This window comes from Synchiropus splendidus, chromosome 19 (genome assembly GCF_027744825.2).
Source record: "Synchiropus splendidus isolate RoL2022-P1 chromosome 19, RoL_Sspl_1.0, whole genome shotgun sequence".
NCBI lineage: Eukaryota > Metazoa > Chordata > Actinopteri > Syngnathiformes > Callionymidae > Synchiropus > Synchiropus splendidus.
The window spans coordinates 7,136,775-7,154,433 of NC_071352.1; the positions used below are offsets into that span (position 1 = coordinate 7,136,775).

At 42.6% G+C, this 17,659-nt stretch overlaps 1 long non-coding RNA gene across 1 annotated transcript in view; it reads left to right on the forward strand.

Annotated features, from left to right (window-relative positions):
* LOC128751536 (uncharacterized) overlaps positions 1 to 16,977 on the forward strand; it is a 43,783-nt gene extending 26,806 nt beyond the window's left edge. The window contains exons 2-4 of the long non-coding RNA XR_008413263.1: positions 3,229 to 3,283; positions 15,209 to 15,266; positions 16,376 to 16,977. This is a non-coding gene — a long non-coding RNA (uncharacterized LOC128751536). The remainder of the gene's footprint in view (positions 1 to 3,228; positions 3,284 to 15,208; positions 15,267 to 16,375) is intronic.
* Positions 16,978 to 17,659: the final 682 nt, after the last annotated feature.

Sequence of the window (17,659 nt, forward strand, 5' to 3'; positions counted from 1 at the left end):
TCAAATCTTAAAGATCTCAGCAGCATAAAAGAAGTAGTAGTAGTAGTAAATACTGGTGCTACATTGATGGGTCATCTGATTGTTTTTCGTTTTTAAATAGTTTTTAGCTTGTATGTTTACTATTTATTAAATTATCTATTAATTTTTAGTAGAAAGAAGTGTTTGATGGGAAAATTAATAAATATAATAATGCTGAATTTCATATTCATTATATTTTACATGCTTTATATTATATATTTTTTATGTATTTGTATTGTGTAACGGATATCATATCCATTATATTTTATATTAATAACACTTATACATTTTAATTTATTCATCTATTTTCATTGCTGAAAGTGTGTTTTTATTGTTCTGGGCATAACTTTGAAACAAAGAATTACCTCGTATTCGGTCAAGAAATATCGTTGTATTTGCAGATTATGTTAAGATCTTTAAAATAAATGGCAAGTTTGAAGAGGAACTGTTATCACCAGAAAAATCATAGATTTACCTACTAGAACTATGTATTTGAAAAAAAAAATCTTTGTGATCCAATATAGATGAGTAAATAAGATGATACAAATTCAATAACTCGTGAAAATAAGTAATACAAATATATAATTATTATTAATATATATATCATAAAAATGTACTAAATGTTGGATGTATATAATGTAAAAAAAATGGTAACAAAAATGACCCTAGACTGTTTATTACAACAGAAACCACAAAGCAACACATACAGATTTGCTGAACTTTTTGAAATTTTCTTTCACGTCTGCAGGCGTGAGTCTTCCCAGCATGCACTGGAGTCTTCCTGTAATGATCGCTTCCTCTCTGTCAGTTCTGGTGGAACAGGTAGCGTTTGACAGACAGGAGGAATGCAGCTTGAGAGATTTGTTTTGTAATGGCACTCGATTCTTTGGGTATATGTGAGCAAACAAAGCGGCATTATGTCCTGTTTTTACGGGTTTCACACGTCACTGTTCAAACTCTCAAACAGGCTGGTCCCCAAGAGTACATGGAAGAGAGCAAACACTCTTCTAATACTTCACCACTCTGACCTTCTGCTAACTTGATGTACAAACACACACACACACACACACACACACACACACACACACACACCCTTTGCTTTGCCAGTTACAGGAAGTTGGATTCCTTCAATTTGCTCAAATAAAAATGACATAACCCAAGCTCATTTTAACCAAAAAAACTATATAATTTACGGAAATATATGGACTTGGGTGTAACTGTTCAGGTTCACTTTATTGAGTGCTACTTTAATGTACGCATGGAAAAGAAGCGGTGGGGAATTCGGTGGGGAATTCTGTGGGAAAAGTGAATGATTTCCAAGTGCTCCCCGAATTCCGACAAAGCGTGTTGAAACAGTACAAAGCCTATTTTTGTCGTGGAAAAATATGGAGGAAATGTAGTGCTCCCTGGCTGGTGCGGAGGACAGCAGCTTCTCGGTTGATTTAGCTTGTGTAAGCATGTGTGAAGTGTGCAAACGTTCTTGCATTTCAGCTCAAATAATCGATGTTTAAGTAAGTAAATCTAGTCTTTATCATATTAATTTAGTATATAATTGTATAATGCACTGCCTTAATTGCTGTTTTGTACTTTAGAGTGAATGCCTCAATAAACTTTTATTCTTTACTGATGTGATCTCTCATGTTAGGAAGCAGGGCAGCGCTCTAGAGGGAGCTGTTCGCTGGTATAGCCCCTCTTCTTTTATCATTTTTCTCCGTCATTTGTTCTGTATTTTATTATTGCCAGAGACGTTTTGCGCAGAGATGGATGCCAAGAACTGCCTTGTGAGAGAATGTGTGGTATTGTGCTGCGAGGCGTCTTCAGATAAATGACATTCGGTCCTTGTAATCCCTCTACGTGTGTGTGTCCTGCTCACCTGTGGCTCCTGCTACACACAAAAGCCTCCCAGATGTTTAGACAAGTTCGACGTTGCCAGCCAGGCTGGATGACGGGCTGTCACTCAGACCTCCATGACAAGAAGCGTCCCAACATTGTGTCTGCCACTTCCTGCGGCGGTGTGCGCGTGGTGTAATCCCTGACAGCGCCTGTGTTTGTGTTAGTTACAGGCCTTCGTACCGCATGCTTTTGAGCTGAGATGGGGCGTCATCAGCCTGGGGGGGGGGGCTTCTGTAATACCACACACAGACATATACACATTACTACTGTATAAACATGCATTTCAACAGCAGTCAATTTCCACGGCTGAAAAGTTCTAATCTATTTATGAAGTTATTTACTTTCTAAATTCAAACAGTGGAAGCCATAATCATCTGTTGACTGCTGTCTGTCGAAACCAAATCGTGTTTTGGCAGCGCTCGGCTCGTGTCCTTATATACTGAGAGTATTTCAAGAGTTGTTTTCCTGTTGTATGGTTTGCATTTCGTCACGAGTGACGCCGGCTACAACGCTGAGGTCATAAATGGGGAGGAGACGCTTGCAGTGCCTTTTTTATTTTGGTAAAATATCTAAATTTAGAACAAATCCGGAGCCAAGAGTTTGTTCTGAACTCCCCGAATGACACACCTTTCGAGAAATGACTCTCAGCGTCGGCTATTTTGGTCCCAGGACTAATGTTCCACTGATGTTTTCTCTCTCATTTCTCTAACACTTTCTACTTTTTTTGTTGGGTGGATTACTTCAGAGACGCTTCTCATTCCCAATAAAGAAAGAACATTATTCAGTGCTTCGCTCTCCACACTCCGCTCTGACGTTAGTGGCGCGAGACAACCAGTAGCAGGACACTTCTGCAAACACGCCCTCTGTGCTAAGCTGGCGCGCTGCGTTGTTGGATTTTCTTACCTTCAAAGCAGCATTCCCAACTGGATCACTGAGAAGTGACAGTGCATGTTGTGACGACTTCTGCTGACTGAGACAGAACCCTCACACTTCCAAGTTCTAAATACACTGTTGCGGTTCTTCTCTTGCGTTACGTGACATTGATGAAATCCACCCGGCGCTCCGCTGTTATTTCTGTCTCTGACCCATTATTCTCAAGCGCCGCTGTGCTCCACAGTTAAGTGGTCAGTGTTTTGGAACTGGGTCTTGTGGGTTGAGGGTTTGATCCATTTTCCATTTGTGTTACATCGTCTTACTCTGTTTTACTAAATGAACCCAGCTGAACAAATGCAAAGTGAAAAGTTAAGCAGACAGAAATATAATAATATATACAGTAGTCAGCGTGTGAAGTGATGTTTGGTCTCTTTTTCTTCACAGTGATGGAACCTTAATTCCTGGAGATGTCAGTGACCAACTTCTCGCTGCCCTGACTGTGAGTATCTGCAGCTGGAGTACTTATTTTTTCAGTTACTTCTCATGGCTGTTGTATACCCTTTTGATGGACAACCAAGTGTCCTCATTCTCACCTGGTGCTCCTCGAAAACTTGCTCAAACTTGCTACCAAATCTTACTCTGTCAAATATTCTCAACAGTATGTGTTCAACCGACGTCTTCAGCAGTTGTCAATGACATCATGGTCCAATTTGCATATTTGGAAATGTACATGCCGATTCATTCGCTGCCTGGAGGTGGGGTGGTGTCTTCAACTATTTTTGTATCCCCTTTAACTTTTGATAGAAAAGAGGAAAGTACTCTATTTACAGAATGAACCTTGCTACTAGGAAGATTTTTTTTTTTTCGATGTTTCCACTTCACTTTAATACGTTTGATCACGTGAGATTTTCATCTTTGAAAAAGCCATTAATTTTTTTCTGAATTATCCTGACCTGGAAAGTGAGCTGGAAAAAGGTGTTAGAATAGTAGCTATTCACAATAAAAGACGGAAATCCAGTCTATCCTACTGTGTATGTCAAGCACAATCATGCGTATTAAACATAAAAATAATTTAATGAGCACTGTGGGTGTAACCACAACATTTAAATAGCATTTTTTCCACTCCTAACATCCACTTTGTTGTAGCACCCAAGCTTCCGCAATCGAGTTCATGTGCCACTTTTGCCTTTTGTTCATTACAATTCTGTTATAACGTGACATACTTTCTGGTACATGCAGTATCATTGGTCTGTGATTGTACTTCATTGTTTATGAATTTCAATTGCTATGTCAAAGCTTTCTAGTTGTAAATACCTTACATTGACATCATGCTCTGCTTTGAAATTTCTTGGCACTCGATCGCAGTTCTCCTGAGTTCACCTTTTGTCTATTACAAATGTAAAGACAGCATTGCAGTCTTAAAAGTAAAATGAGCTTTTACTGTATTGAGTATTGAAAATGAATTAGCATGTTCACAAATGTTATAAAACAAATACGAATATTCAAGAAAGCATACTCACTTATTGTAATTCCGCATGTTGGTAGACAGTGTCAAAAGAACTATAAAAAAGAAACACGGTTAAAGGAAAGAAAATGGAGAATTAATATGAATTAAAATAGGCAAAAATACAGACATTGTGAATACTGAAAATGCATCTAAATGTAGTTAGTGATCAACAAAAAATGCAGTCAGTCCCATATTCTAACTAACTCATTGGCCCCCAGCCCCCACTTTGGTCAGACCCCAGGATTTTAATCTTTTTATTTATTAGTAAATTCAGTTTCCATTCCAATAGATCTGCTGAGACACTTCCTTTACCTTGGAAAGTAAATACAGTCTTCACTTCTGTTGTTGGTTTATCGACCAGTGTGCCTCTGACAGGATGTCACCCCAGGGTGATGCCCCCCTCTCAGACCCTCAGGGTCCTTTTGACTCCACACAACCCTGTGTTTGCCCAATCATTTGGGAGCCGGATACAGCCATGAATTGTTAACTACAGCATGTCAGACTCTGCCCGAGCCTTTCCCCGGCAGGCTGTTGACTCATCTCCATGGTTTTAGGGCAAGAATTTGTTTTCCCTCATGTGTCCGCTGCCAGGACTTCTACCTCTTTTTTTTTTTTTTTTTTTTTTTCTCGGCGTCCAATCCATGGGCAGCTGGGGAGAGTCACATGGTCAGGAAGCTTCAAGCACTGTTGTTACAAGAGCTCACAAGTGTGTAAAACTGTTGTTTTTTGATGTCACTTTTTTGCCATCAAACCCTGTATTCTTTTCCAGTGTGAGATTTTATGTGGTTTAATTCCCAACGTCGTCTCAACATATCAAGAGGCGAGTGTGTGCTTGTGTGTTTGCCTCCACACACATTATTAGCTCAGGGCAGGTGAGTGTTTGCCTACCTGTCTTTCTTTATGAGGCGAGTGTTTGTCAAAGGAATGCAGCGTGTCCGATTTGTCACTGACTCTTATTGTTTCCCTTCAGTGGCAAATGTCTGATTTTAATCCATATTTTCCTTTCTTTTTTTTCCTCTTTTTTTTTTTTTTTGAGGAGTGTGTATTTTGGAAACGGCCCGGCCAGAAGCGAAGCAAGAACAGTGGAAATTATTAAACATTGTGATTCAGTTGAATGTTGTTTGAGAAAATCAGCCGGCCCTGATGGGAGCCAGAGCTCCAGTGGCTGACTTCTGGTTTTCATGTAACGACATGGAAAGGTTTTGTTTTGATTCGAATAAGCAGAGATAGATAATTGCACAAGCCGTGGGTCTTTAATCATGCATTATGTAAAGTTAAGTGAGGAGTAAAAAAGAGGAGTCAGCATGACGTGATTGAGTGGAAGCGCTTTTCTAACCAGCCGATTGTGAAGATCTGCGACTCTGATGAGCGGAGCTGGCGCGCTGCTCTTGTGGTAATGAGGACGACTCTGTGAACGGGTCTTTGCCGCAACACATGAATCGCAGAGCTCTTTCAACATGACATGAGGCCGCTATTGTTTGTTTGTGCGACATTCTCATTCGATGCTATTATAGTGCTATTACCCAAGGCTTCCTGTTCAATCAAACCCTCGACAAACGGAGTTGTGGACTAAAAAAGTTTCACCTTCCAACCTCCAAAAACCCTCCAAAACTTTCCACTTTTTTTTTTTAAGATTGCTGATGCTTATTTTATTGCCAAAAATAAAAATTAAATAAAAATTAAACAAAACTCTGGTTAAAGCTTATAAAATTTAGCTTGTCCCTCCTCTGGAATTTAAATAAATATTTTCTTAGTTATTCATTGTCTATGTGAAAACATTTCCGTTTATATTTGATTATTTATTTCCTTCAATATTTTCGTTAGTTATTTCACTGGCTAACTCAAGGCAACACACTGGTTTTACCTGTCAGAATCAAATTCAGAATCACTATCAAATTTATTGCCATGGTCAGTGGGGAGCCCACCAACTCGGAAAGTGTTTTGGAATAAAGTGCTGACAAAAAAAAAAATAGAATAACAACAAGGCTGTTCACGTATTCAACAGTTTGACGGCCAAGGGGAAGAAGCTGTTCCTGTGACGGGAGGTTCTGGTCTGGATGGACCGTAGCCTCCTGCCAGAGGGAAGAGGAACAAACAGTCCATGTCCAGGGTGAGAAGGGTCGGCTCTGATCCCACCTGCACGTCTCTGGATCCTGGAGACACACAGGTCCTGAAGAGGTGGCTTAGTTCTTTTTAAAAATAACTGTACTTTAATATACTTGTAATGTGCAATAAAAGTGCTTCATTCCAGTCATATGATTATGGAAGTACAGCATGGATGCCATCAGAGCTAATGACAGTGTCAAAAATAAAAGGGTGATTGACATTTGAAAACATTCTTTATGACTTCAGCCAGCAATGTGGAATCCCTGTAGTTTCCCATGCCAGAGTGGATCTAATAATAACGTCCCTGAACAGTCATTACAGTAAAAAAAAGAGGTGCAAAATACATAATAAACTGGACACTTTGTGTCATTAAAGCAAAAAAGCAAATCGCCGCGGACTCATTTTATTATTAATGGAATGTTTAATATTAGAGTTTAAAATGTGTTTTGACTTGTAAAGGGAGTGTGTGGATTAATAAGCGGCGATATTTGAATGCGTTTGTGCACGAGGTATTTTCATGTGGCCGTCTTCCTGTGCCACTGACTGGGTGGTCCTCACGGCTGGTTTGACGGTAATCCTCCTGTCCCATAAATCAGTGTCCGGGCTCGGGCCAGGAGCTGATGCTGTGTGACCACTGGAGCGAGCGGCTTGAGGCACTAAGCCGAGACCCCAGCGGCCGCCCCGGCCTGGCCTGGCCACACGTCAGCTCTCCACACCATCTTTAAAATAACTCGTCACGCACCACTGGCTTCGGGAAATGGCCTTGGCTCCGAGACGCACAATAAGGCCGACTGTAGAAAAACAAGACGTCCACTCTTGGATTTGTTTTCGTTAGAAGTGTTTGGTTTTGAATGTTTGATATGGGTGTTTTATTGGTAAATCCTGAAGTGACTGTTGATGGCCGTGGGGAAAGCTCGCGCTCAAAGTGCGAAGATTAAAGCTACAGGAGAGGATGAAGGGCGGTCCCAACGGTCTGGCTTGAATTCAGCACTCCACTGAGCTTTTATCTCCAGAGATTGGTCGCAACGCTGTCCAGACCCGACTCCTGGGGAGTGCGCCGTCCGGAGACCTGTGGCATTAATAAAGATAATGCTGTTTGGAATAATAACGGTCAATTCTGCCAAATAGAAGGAGCGACGAGAGACCTGAGTGGAGGGTGGACAAAAGAAAGCAAGATGAAAGGCAGAGAGGTGCAGTGTGGGAACGGATGTAACCCATGCCGCCGTCCTCGCACAAACAAACACCTCTGAGTGGGCCAATTCTGACGTTTGGGTGCCATCAGGCAGAAATGCAATTTGTTCTTTTGTCTGCGGAAATCACAGTAGGAGAACACTGACTTGTCATTGTTATTATTCCTCCATTTTTCCCCCTCCTTTTTACGCTCTCCAGTGGCTTCCGCGAGTGCAATTTAGTTGGATGAGCAGGTGGTCTTTTTTTTTTTTTTTTTTTTTTTTTTGAGTCTTTCTGGCTCTCACCTCTGGCGTGTGGGGGTCTTTCAGATGGAGTCACTCATGTAGGCCAGGATTTAGGAGGCGAAGGAGGGTCCGGTCCGTGTCTTGGAGTTGGCGACCCTGCAGTCAGGACCATGCAGAGCTCACATTGAAAGAGTTATTTTGTTGCTAAAGCTCTCAGCTGCACCCCCAGATGGCTTTGTGGCAGTCCGAGACAATCTGTGGGACTGGGTTAAAGCAACAGCCCTTCAAGCTCGGTGAATCTCCGTGCTCAGCAGGCAAAACAATATGAACCAGACGGACTAAGAAGGCAAAACATTACCGTCTCGCCCTTTTTACCACCTTGAATATGAACAGTCGACCAGAACAAAATAGGTGGATTAGGGCCGAGGGAAGTCTCTAACAAACAGAAACAGACACCCATGTTCTTGACTGACCTGGGGGAAGTTAGTGAAGCATTGTATCTGAGGTGGAAGTCCTTTCACTTTTTAAATATTTATCAATGTCACACCTCCACACGTAAGTGCTAACTTATCTTTTCAAAAAGACTGCAGTCATCACACACAGAAAAGCTTCTATCATATTATCGCTATTGTGTATTATAAGCCATGTCTGTGTCATGCTGTAAATTAGAGTAAAGGAAGGTCGTACCAGAGCCAGCCCACATGAACGACCAGTGCTTTATACTGTATTATTCTAAGTGGTGGCTGATAAACAGCGGGATTAGATCCAGACCCAGTCACACAAGGCCCTCAGGCTGTGTAGACCTAGAATCTTAGTCATTTGTTTATTACTGATGATATTTGCCCACTCTTAATCCTTGACCGGCTTAGCGTCCGTACTTTTGTTACCCGAAACTTTTCCACTGGTTCCAACCTTGACATTTATAGATTGGTTTTATTTAAAAAAAAAAAAAAAAAAAAAAAAAAAAAAAAAAAGTATGTTTGTCTGTGTGCATTTATGTACACTTGCACGTGTTTGTGATCCTTAAAGGTCACAAGAAGCAAATAAGATGTGTAATATATTGTATTTAAATAAATGGTTGAGCAGGGGATTAGTCTTGCAAACACCGTAGTAGTTTAAGACCTTTAAAACACAGTTTAGTTTGAAGACAGTTTGGGGGGGAGCTTGGGTATAAGTGAGTTATGACTTATGTATTACCTTTTAGATTGCTAAAATGAAACTATTCCATATTCCACAGTGACAGAGTTAGAACATTTACCATGCTGTTGTTTGCTCTGATGTCCATTCCGCAAGTCGCCACTGTTGTGGAGTTGCAGTAGTAGCACTTGTTAGCCAGAAATGGAAAACAGCAAGCTAGTATGACAACCTTGAGGGCTACAGTCCAGATGTGCCACTTCGTTTAATTTGGTCCACACTGGCTTGAAAAGTGTATCATATTCTTCAGTAACTTGGTTATTGATCTAGCCTTCATTTCCCAATCAACACGCTTTCTGCTTCAATATAACAGTTTATTCCAGAGGGTTTGGATTGAGTTTAAATTTTTTTCTTCGAAAAAAACACAATCTAAATATGGTTTTAGATCACAGCCACAGAGTTTATGCACAAAATCCTTCGCTGGCAACGTTGCTGTGTGATGTACCAACGTGCTTTTTTTACCCACTTCAGCAGGATTCTTTTTCCTGCCTGCACATGGAAACTGTTCAGTTGTGTCAGTCACAGCTGGCTTCATGGGGTGCTGGTTAATTGGCAGGTTTCTTGGTTAGTTCAGATATGCTCCACTATGCATATCTGCCCCAATGTCCTTTAATTATTTGCCTTTTCAAAATGCCCTTTAATTGGCTGCACAGTCACAGTTTCTTGCTTCACCTCCTTTTACACTTCTGTCCCCTGTGGTACCTAAATGTGCCCCATTTTGACCTCTACATTTAGTCTGCAGTCGACTGCTTTTCTCCATCTGAAGTTCTGTTTTGCAGGCAGAAATATATACGCCTCGGCAAAAGAAACACCTTTTTCAACACCTTTTCATAATCCTTACCTCTGGACTTCTGAGTGAGTCGCACTACCCTGTCATCATAGCAGCATGCCCAGACTGCCGAGGACCCATCTGTTAGATCTGGCCTGGGCTTCTCCCTTTGCACCAGCCACATCCAACTGGGCTGCATCAGCACTATTGAAAGACCTGGGAGTACTCTGATCCCACCATGGGGTGTATGACTGCAGCTCGAGCTGCACTGCGCTTTAATCCCCTTCCCTTTTAACCACAATGGGAAACATGTGCTTACTCTGTGTAGGGTACAGGCCCACCATGGGAGAAGCTGTTTACCTTCACACTAAACTTAGCATTTCACTGCTCCTGGTTACTTTGATTGGACTTGAGTCATATAAAATCTTATACTCATTAAATTTCTGATCTTATAAGTCTTTATCCTCCGTTGATGAAGCCCATTATTTCCTGTGTAAACCAGCCAACTTGTGTCTTTCAGAGTGCTGCAAGATATCGAGTTACTTTCCATTCTAAATTGAATTTCATATCAGAGCAAGCAGGGACGCGTTGGTGCAAAACCTTAAGCTTAAATCAGCATAATCCACCATGAGGGACGTTTCCAGATGTGCATAGGATATTACTTCTCCTCACTTTCTCACTGTCTGTAACAGGAGACAAGAGTCCTTAAAGTTGTGTTCGATTTTCAATTGGATGGTGTTGTAGTCGCATGCTAGGCCTGAGGACAGGAAATGCACTTCACATAAAGACACTATATTGTATAGTGGGTTACTATATGCAATGTGGGTGTGTGGTTTACAACCGTGTAGTTAAATCCAAGTATCATTGTGAATCTAGTCTGCTTTGGCATCATCGTCTTGCAACAGGGAGTAAATTGTATGTGCCGTTAAAATGTTCATCCTATGCCTTATAGGGGTTGCAGATAGCACTCCACTTTCCTCCCACTCACCTCCAAGCTTCCTCCCACTGAGAACACACTTGTTTGGAGCCACTCTTACTTTCAACGTATCCAGTCCTTGTCTATAGACCTGTTCAGTGATGATGTATGAATCGGCAAGTTTGCATTTTGGCAATGGAAGTTCAGCATGGGCTGTACAGTTGTTTAGCAAGGGACATTCGAGGGGTCCCTACAAAAGATCACAGATTCCGTCTGCAGAAACTCCTGCTGATAGAGGATAAAAGGATCCCAGGCATCCATGGATTCAACGGAAGGTTAGCGGACCTGTTCTGGGGTCCATTCCAGTTGTGCTCGGAACTCTGTAGTTCCCAGTTACACCCCCAGGTTACCTGATGTAATATTTCCATGCCAGAACGTCGATCCAACAGTCACAAACATTTTGAAACAATGAAATGAAAATGTATATTTCCTCATCATCATTTGGGTTTTCTAGTTGCGTTCATGGGTGTCGCAATCTTGCTGTGCGTATTCGATAACCGGAACGCACTGAATTCTGCTGTGACGCAATTCCCTACCGACTTTTCACTTTCGAAGTAAATGGAAAGCAGCGTGGCAACCGCAAAACAACCTGAAATTAGCCCTGAAAACGTACATTTTTTTGAACAGTGTTGACTTACTCATCTATGTGGATGCTGCTTGGAGCCACTCTCCATAATGTGCAACATATTTTCTGATGAGGTCGAATAGAAGTGGGTCTGTTCCAAGCCTTGCATGACATGTGCCTAGCAAATCAGTGGCCAGTAAATCAAGTTTTGGGCCCCTTCTCATCTTCCCTGGTTCCTAGATTCTTCACTGACCTTCACAGGTGTGGCAGTTGATCTGAGGGATGAGTGAGCTCTTCCTGAACGAAACAAGAGCCCCAGCGAGTTCCCTCTTATCAGAATGTGGAGTGCAACCCAACCCCGGGGTGTGGCGCGTCTGCCTCTCTGTTCCCCCCCGATGCCATCGCTCGTCCTCTCACATGTCGCCGCGCAGAAAGACTGTCCCGCTTGAGTTGAACCAGAGTTGGGTTGGCTGAAAGAGTCCTGGCGCTCCATTGTTGGCACGACCCTCTCCTCTTCCTGCCACCCACACGTTTCCATGCTCTGACCTCCAGGGCAACAAGTGGCTTTGAGAATATTTGTTTTTCAGAACTTAAGAGAATTAATTTAAACTTCTTCCTAAAGCTCTAAAGATAAATAATACTGGCTTGTTGATTGCGCCAGAGGGACATGTTGATGTAATTGAAAGCTTTTCTGATTAGCAGCGTGGAGCCTCAAGTAGATCTTGTAGACTTGCGGACTTGTACTTCCTCCAATTTTCTGGATCTGATTAAAACCACAAGTCCTGCAGCAGGAGACAACAAGCTTCATTTACATTGTAGCTTGAATCAAATCAGAGTCCTGGTAAAATACCTGCTGGTGATACTGGAAGCACATCCGTCTTTAGCTAGCTAAAAACCGTTCTTTTTTCATCTGAAGTGCGCTCACGTGTTGATGCTGCAGCTACTCCGCACAACAATTAAGAAGCAACAAGATAATTGGTCCCAACACACACACACACATCAGCGCATGGTAACCAGAATAAATTGCGAATGATTTATCATTTGCATTCCTGCCAGACGCACTAAAAGCATGTTTCCACATGCGCTCATTCCATGGGAGCTGCCAAACAGCAGCCAAAGAAGGCTTATCACAGCTTTCTGTAATTCACTTTGACAAAGAAATCATTTTGTTTTCCACTTATTAAGCGCAGTCACTGCAAGTTAGATTCATTTTTATTATGCAGTACGCACAGGTTGTGTTTTGTGGCTTCTTAAACCAAACTGGAGGGTTGTATCTGAGGCGCACTTTTATGAAGACAAGGATCATTTTAGGTAAAATCTGATTAGGCGTGTGTGTGTGTTGAATGGATCTGAGCCCTGAGATTTAAATGTGTGTGTGTGTGTGTGTGTGTGTGTGTGTGCACTCGTAGACCTCAGCTTGGAGATGTAATCTGATTTGCTGAAAGAAATGAGTCGTTTCACATGACTGAGCCACTTGCGCAAGCTTGTGCCAGTGTCCCGGACTGGTATGTGTGTGTATATGTGTGTGTGTGTCTCCGCGTCCATGACAGGATGCATGTGTGTTTATAACCAGTAATTATTTGCTTTCACTCGCAGCACTGCAGAGACCATGGCTTTTGTTAGCCGTAGATGACTAAACAGTCCAAGCAGAGAGGTGTTGAAATCACAGCGTGGTTAAACAAGGCGGAATACGGCATGTATGCTACTGATCGCACCTTTGGTTGTGCGAGGGGGACGCTACGTGAACGTGAAGCCTCTGCCTTTTGAGGGCGGATTACACATCTGGGAAAGGGTCCGGCTGTGTTACAGGTTTTTGTTTGCATCTCTCTGTTTACACATTTCACATAATCAGAGCTTTATTTCCAACTAATGGACCATCAGAAGTTATATCAAATAATTGAAATCATCCAAAAGCCACTGCAAACATGCTCCCTGTAAGCTTTGCCTCCGAGTCCTTTAAGAACAGATTTTGGGTTTTTTTCCCCTCCGGGGTGGAGACCTCGGTTGCTTATTTTAAGCTGGATGTGGTTTATGATGTGATTTTCACTGGCCAGAGGAGATAACCACAACACAAGCATGAGTAAGCAGTGTGTGTTGCAACATCTTGTCTTCCATTTGTCCTCACTGATAATCATCACAGCAGAAAAGTTGCCCTTAAAACCACTACCTTTCGATCCGCCTGCACTCACCGATTATTTCTTTGTGTTTTTGTGTCCTCCTTGATATTTATACTAGAACACTTTCTAAAACATTCTATCTCCTTCTGTCTCTCGGAACTGGTTAATGGCTTCCCAACCATTATCTGGCTCTGGTAAGATTTCTGCGACAGACATATAACAATGTGTGCATTTCTGTGGACCACCATTTGTTTTGGTGTAGTTCAGACTATAGATCTACTTGTGGACACGTAAAGATATCGTTTACTTATTTTTCCAGTCTCGACAGCGCAAGGTTTTCTAGACAATTTTGTGTATGATTCAGCTTTTTGTTTTCACGACTAAACTACTGAATCCAGCAATAAATACAACCACCTACCGGAATAAAATAACTAAGTAATAAGTGGGATAAAAGTCATGTGATGATGGTGTGCAAGTGTACTGTCCACTTAGCATCATGCGTAGCACCTGTTCTATACGGCTTGCTCAGTTGACTCAGGGATCTTGTCTAATAGTGAGTCTTGTTTTGAAAGAGGAACAGAACACTCTGGTCCTCTCCTAGTTTCTGTGCTTTGCTTTCTGTGCTATTCTTAGTCCATTGTTTTGTTGTATGTTTTTTGTTCTTTTCTGCTTTTTTTATTGTCATGTCGTGTGAACCACTGCTCCAGTACACAAACTATTCCAACAATTGATGTTTCAAAGCTAAAACCGACTTCATCAAAATCAGTAAAACGTACAGCGTGTACAACCTTTGTATTCTCACGTATCTAGTTCCTTCCCAGTAGAACTCATAAGCAGGAAGATGCAGCGGCCAGAATGCTCTGATCCCATCAGGCTTGTCAGCAGGGGCAGTATTTCATAAAGTAGTAATCTCAGGACACAAAGGGGTGTCCTATATTAGACAGAGCCCCTACCTCTGAGCTAATGAAGACCGGACCAACCTTCATCTTGACTCCACGGCCCGTAAACATGACCTCATCCGGTGGCTTTGCACCGCCGCAGGCTGCTCAAAGTCTGATGCCGAGGTCCATGATAACTCACTCAGCAGAGGAAAGGGCTGAATTATAAGACGGGATTCAGCTGGCCAGCAGAGGTGCGTCGTGCCAGGTGAAGGTATTTTAAAAGGGAAAGGAAAGAAAGAATCATTTTTCAGAGCCCTTCAGAAACTCTGGGAAGCAGTTTACTGGTATTCGGTTTCTCTCTCCGTCGTCTTGTTATTGCTGTTTTCCCCTCGATTCTTGGAGCCTTTCAACCCGAAACAAAGTTCTTAAATTCAGCCTGTGTTACTCGGAAACAGTGCGTTGGTTGCCAAGGCAACAGGTCTGGGACAGTGAGACTCCGAAGCAACTTTCTTCTTAAATGAATGAAGACAGATCTGAGCTGTCCCTGATCCAGTGCTCATAACTTTGGTATTAAATAAGGCTGTATAAAAGGAGTAGCCGCCACCGCCTCCGTCCAGTATCGATTTGCACCTGACGACCTCGAACATTAACTGCCCAGAAACCTTATGCTTGTTAAAAAAAAATAAAAAATCTGGAGGTTGAATTTAAGGAAGAAGAATGTTAGTGGCACACAAACACTTGGCAGTAGCTCTAGAACACACTCTGACTTGGGAATGTTTGACAGTTAACATGATGATAATTTGTGGTTTCACTTTTACAAAATGTGGAGAAAAATCTGTTCAGCATTAACCTTGAAATAAGCCCTTTAAAGTACTTGAACTTCTTGTTTTCCAGATGCTCACCAGCCCCGGACTCTACCATGGTAACTCGATCCTCTCAAGACATCAAGTCGGTGAGGATTATATTGTTTTGTACTCTAACAACAGGAGTGTGTTGCGTTCAGTTGTGGCACTGATATCAGCATCCACATGTGGGGCGATCGGGGCGGCTTCACTTTTAATGTGCTTGTAACTCAAGTCATGACAGCACGGTGAAGAATGCAGTGGCACAGAGATATCACTTCAAACACTGCTCCTTTCACATCCTTTCAGTGGGTCTGAACGGAGATATGCTTTGATGGCCCACCACAGAGTCGATTAAAGCGAGCCGATGACTGGATCCTGCAGGGCGGCCGGTTCTCTGAATGGGCACTACTGTATAGGCGTAGTGTACATGGGTGTTCTGGAGGGGGTCGACTATGTTTGACCCCTGCATGAGTGGTCTTCTTCTGCGTATGTGGCAGGCTGCCAGCAGACAGGTACAGTAGATGTGCTGATGAGGGAGGACGATATGGGCCGTCCTCAGCGGCAGCCTCAGGCCCTGACAGGCATACGTGGGCAGGCTGAGGCCGAGAGGCAGGTTGGAACCTGGGTCCGTATGTTGATGTTGCTCCGCTGGCTCTCCTCCAAGCCAGACGAGAAACGTGGGAAGGAAAAACCCAAAGTCAAGGGCAGAGGTAGAGAAATAAAAGCCTTATAATTAAAATGCCGACAATGAACAATGTAGCCACCAGCTAAAAACCCAGCGCGGCTGGGGGCTGAACTGGACGCCTCGGCTCTCAGGTTGAACGTGACTAATGGCAGGTAACCCTGCGTCAGAGTGAAGAAAAAGATGAGATACCTTGATGGATGACTACCCGTTTGCTGACATGTCGTTCTTGTCCTGAGGCACACAGCCGTGGAGATAGGCCTGTCTCCCCACATGGCCGCTATGGCAACCATTGTGTCTGAGTGACTTGGAATACCACCTACCTGCATTACCTCACTGCAGGATGTTGTGGCAGCAAGTGTTCTAGCAGTTTGATGTATTAAATGTGATTTGATTTCTTATTCAAGAGGGAGTATCAAACTGCTGTGGTCAATACAGAAGCAATAATTTCTAATGATGTAATCTAGTTCTGCCGTTCTAGTTCGGGTCAGTCTTTTAATACTGTCATGTTGTTTTTTTTTGTTTGTTTTGTAGAGTAGTCCTAAAGCCTTGGATCTTGGAAATGCATCCTGTACGAGCAGTTTGTTCCACCGTGAGCCGCTGACAGGGCTAACTGCATGGCTGACAGTTCTGGAGACCCAGCTCCAGTCACTTGGACGACGGCGTGATGAACATCCATCGTGACATCGGAGGGTATTCTCTTTCACCGACATTGTGAAACCGATTCATCAGCTGTCCCCATCGCTGCCGCTGCACGAAGAAAGCTCCTACGCCGTCCAAATGAATTTGTGTGTTGTTTACTTTGTCTTATTTAAAACTGGATTGGTATTTTCCTATTTGACATCTGCTTTTGATCGTCCATGTTTCTTCTCGCTGTTGCTCATTGGCTGTAGATGTACAACTGTTGTAAATGTTGATGGAAAATAATCAGATGCTATTATCATTTAGCCGCCGCTAAAGCGGCGTCTGATAGACGGGCAGAACAACATGAAGCGAATGTGACACACTCATTGTCAACGTGTCTCTGAAACAATGGCTGGCTGTGTAGACTCCTCTGCTTATTAAATGTGATGAGTATTCAGAGTTGTACTATGTTTTGCACGTGACAGTACGGCAGGGATTAAAACAAGATTAAAAACATGACTGAAACTTGCTGTCACAAAGTATCTTGTGTTCATGGTGAAGCAATTTTGTTTTGATTTTGTTTCTTCATACCAAAGACTTTTATTTTCTCACATATAAACTGCTCAGTGATTATAATACTGCCAGATGTTTATGTTTTTCTGATGCTTGGTTTGTATTTTTAGTCCAACAAAGTCATGACCTACCTGTCCAGGGTGTCCCCCACCTCTTGCCCTGGGAACTAACATTGTCCACTGTGTGATCTAATTCACAAAACATCACTCTCTTCTTCTCATCTTAAGCCCTTTAGCCCCATTCATGCTGCCTTTATAATGGTCCTTAAGGGGGTCCCATGCCTCTCACCCTACTGTATGTATGGTTTCAGCTCAGGGAGTAATTCAGTTGTGGGGGGGGGGTCCACACTACCAACTGGGTATCTGTTAGCCCGTGCAGCTGGGATTGGGGGGGCAGGAATAAATGAATGAGTGAAAGTATTGAAAAAAAGAATTTGAAAGATATGAATATAATTTTTGTTACCCAAAGGAAACTCCTGAACGTGAGTGTGCTGCTCCACGCCAGCTGCATTGCCAAGTCCCAAATAGTTTGGCCAACCAAGCAGCTACTGCAGACGCATTGTGATTCATTTTGGTTGCCGTGGCAACCGAACAACAAACACATTTTGTCAAATGGTAATTA